This window comes from Alosa pseudoharengus, unplaced genomic scaffold (assembly GCF_046254945.1).
Source record: "Alosa pseudoharengus isolate Yale_2024_CS ecotype anadromous, Long Island Sound unplaced genomic scaffold, YU_APseudo_1.1 YU_APseudo_1.1_scf_15, whole genome shotgun sequence".
In the NCBI taxonomy this organism is placed as follows: Eukaryota; Metazoa; Chordata; class Actinopteri; order Clupeiformes; family Clupeidae; genus Alosa; species Alosa pseudoharengus.
Genome location: NW_027468620.1, coordinates 3,350,885 through 3,354,427, shown reverse-complemented (window position 1 = coordinate 3,354,427; position 3,543 = coordinate 3,350,885). Strand labels below are relative to the sequence as shown.

Below are 3,543 nucleotides of genomic sequence, written 5' to 3'. Positions count from 1 at the left end.
TTTCCAAACCAGCTGAAAATGTCCAAGGGCAATGATCCGTGAAAACTGCACAGAGTGTCTTCACAACCGATATGCCAACAAAGTTCTTTAACGTTAGCAAATGATCAACCCGGTGAATTCACTGGCAGTCTGGAGATCACGTTAACGTTAGGCCTTGTAGACTGCAGTCTGGAGATCACTGGAAGCACAGTCTGAAGTAGTGGGCGATTGTGTAGATCCGCAACTCGGTGGACTTCTAACAGCGACCGTCTGTTACTCCGTGAGACTGCAGCTCCTCACCGCTAGGCTAACGTTAGTCTGCAGTTGGCATGGCAGCTCTCAGGTCAGCAACAGCTCGGCGGCCACGGCAGATCTTTCGCAGAGTAGCTAGCCTAGGTCCAGCTGTCTTGAGAGATCCCCTCGACCAGACAGTGAAGTGCACCGTTCACGGATGGATGGATGTCAGAGGTCCAGTTAGTCTGCAGTTGGCATGGCAGCTCGCAGGTCAGCAACAGCTCGGCGGCCACGGCAGATCTCCCGCAGAGTAGCCAGGTCTAGCTGTCCCGAGAGATCCCCTCGACCAGACAGTGAAGTGCAGCACCTCTCACGGATGGATGGAAGGATGTCCGATGCCCAGCTAGGGCAAAAGCTAGCCATAGCAAGCTCCCAATGGACAACGTCAATGACGTTTCAGCTGACTTAGAAGCAGTAAAAAGGACTAAGAATAACACAAAAACTATCAAAAATAACGTAAATAAATAGCGAAAACATTTAACCAGTGGTGGGTAGAGTACTGAAAATCTATACTCAAGTACAAGTACATTTACTTTCTTCAAAATCTACTTGAGTAAAAGTAAATTTTCCAATTGGACAATCCTACTCGAGTAAAGGTAAAAAAGTACTTTGTTATGAAACTACTCAAATTACAAGTTACTTTTCATTTTTGTATTGATGTGCTTGGATCAGTGAAAAAGACATAACAGGCCCTATTTTGGTGATCTAAAACACATGGTCACTTGCGGATAGCTAAAATACATTTAGGGGTTTGTCCAGTCCACACTCGGGGTGGTTTTGTTATCAAACGTCAGGCCCCTGGTGCTTAAACCAATCAGAATGACACCTGTCATTCCCTTTAGAAGCAAGCACTGCAACTTCAAACAGCACATCTGTATTTTGATGAGAGAGAGAGAGAGAGAGAGAGAGAGAGAGAGAGAGAGAGAGAGAGAGAGAGAGAGAGAGGAGAGAGAGAGAGAGAGAGAGAGAGAGAGAGAGAGAGAGAGAGAGAGAGAGAGAGAGAGAGAGAGAGAGAGAGAGAGAGAGAGAGAGAGAGAGAGAGAGAGAGAGAGAGAGAGAGAGAGAGAGAGAGAGAGAGAGAGAATTACATTTTGGTTAAGCAATCTACAAAATCCCATACAATAATTGCTGCATATAATCAGCAAGTTACATTGTGTTGTCAACCCTTCCTGAAGCATACATTCTACACTGTAAAAAGTTTAACGTAAAATTTACAGCAACTTGCTGGCAGCAAATAACCAGCAAGTTGCTGTATTTCACTCTACAGTACACCTACTGTATATGAAATCACAGTACCTATGCCTGATACTGTAAATGCAAACTACAGTAGTACTACCAGTGCTGTAATGTATACAGCATTGAATTGTCTACCGTATTTTTAATCACAGTACTTATGGATCATACTGTAACTAAGTACAGTAGTAATACCAGTGCTGTAATATTATATACAGTAATTTTGGGAAATTCATATCCTGCTTTATCTACAGCCAGGATAAATTTGGCTAGGCCTAGGTATGGTTTAGGCTACACAAACTTGCATAAATAACCATTGACAACTTGTTATCAGTTTGAAAAGCAAGTACATTTATTCACTTTTTTCCGTTTAGAAATTCTCGTGTGCTGCATCCTAACGTTAGACCAACGGTTGCAGTCAGCAGAGTGAAGCAGCACCTAGCAGAAATAGAAGAAGAAAAGATAAATAGTGTTAGATAACAATGTTCAACTGAAACTGAAGGCTACTTACAAGTGAAACTTTAGAATAATCATTTATATATATATACTGTATGTTTTTTGAGTTTACTGTCAAAATGCCAGGCTGAAGATGGTGTTAGCATAACTCAGTTTCGCAAGGTATATTTAACGTTAGCCAGCTGGGTGAGCTCATTGATGAAGTTTGCTTGCAGCAACAGCCATTCGCGCTGTTCGTCCGAACAACGGTTAATGATAGTCAGATGTGACTTAAAGTTAACTTATATCAATATTGCTAAAGTTCGCCTATTAAACTCACAAAACCGTACATGATTACGGGGAGTTAACGTTACATAAGTCAGCTAAACCTCCACGTTAACGTTAACCAGCAGCACATCATCTTCAGCCTAACATTTGTGACAGTAACGTTAACATACTAGGCCTAGCACTACTAGTGAATGTTTTATATAAATGATATGAATATAATAAACTGTAACTTACTGAGAACTAAGGTAGGCCTAATATAAATGAGACTGCCATAACGTTAACGTAACATAAAACATTAACGTTAATGCCACCGTCACAGCAACAGCAACTATGATAGCTAGCCTAACGTTAGCTGCTACTTACTTAGTTGATCCAACAAGCATGGATGAGTTCTAAGTTAGACAGTACAACGTACATAGACTGTACACATGCCCGAATTTAATGTAGTACACTTTCACAATGAAACATTAACGTTACATAAATAAATGCTTGCTTACCATTAAGGTGGAGCTGCGAACTTGTCAGAGTGCTGAACACCGTTGGTCTGACTGACTGAACTGTTGCTCAAAAATGATCTCCCGCCGGACAGTTCAAACGTCGTCGCGCGGTGCATGTTTCAATCACCACGTCAAAATTTCCCAGTAAACCATAAATCCATGACTTTTCAATATCTTTTCAAAATGATGATTTGGATGGAAAATCAACATAATATCAATGTCACCTTGCTATCTGGGAGCTTAACTTTGTATTTATGTGCAAAAAGAAAACAGAAAACCCCAACTGATTTTCCGCCATGTTTTTTCAAAATTTTCAAAAAGCTGACAAGTGAGGGAGGAGTCAGATTTATTACTGTGTTATGATTCGCAGCAAATTTTTATTACTGTAGTTTGACCATTTTTGACCATAATTCATAGCGAAACCACAGCAACATACTGTATTCACAAATACAGTACACATTTTCCCCCAAAACAGCAGTGATGCTGTGAAAATCACGGAATCTTGTTACAGTGTACTAGTTATACCAGGGTCTCCAACCTTTTTGGGATTGAGGGCTACCTGAAGAATCCAAAATCATAGGGCTACTCATTTGAAACAAACAGACCCTCACTCCTTTTTTGCGAGGGTGATCCTCCTAAATAATAGACCTATGTGATTTTTACATTTAAGTTATCAATATTATGTAGGCCTATGAGCCTTTATATATTAAGCAACTGTATTTTCGTCTGTTTCTTCAATACATTAATATCAATATGCAACACTGACCGTTTTTGTTCAGTTAGTTCAATTCAAAGTTTCCATGAGGTATCTGATCTA

At 40.4% G+C, this 3,543-nt stretch overlaps 1 long non-coding RNA gene across 1 annotated transcript; it reads right to left on the bottom strand.

Moving 5' to 3' along the window:
• Positions 1-1,830: 1,830 nt before the first annotated feature.
• Positions 1,831-2,830, bottom strand: LOC143124026 (uncharacterized). The gene is made up of 2 exons (XR_012986980.1): positions 2,727-2,830; positions 1,831-1,944 (listed from the first exon to the last, which is right to left on the bottom strand). It is a non-coding gene; the product is annotated as an uncharacterized LOC143124026 (long non-coding RNA).
• Positions 2,831-3,543: the final 713 nt, after the last annotated feature.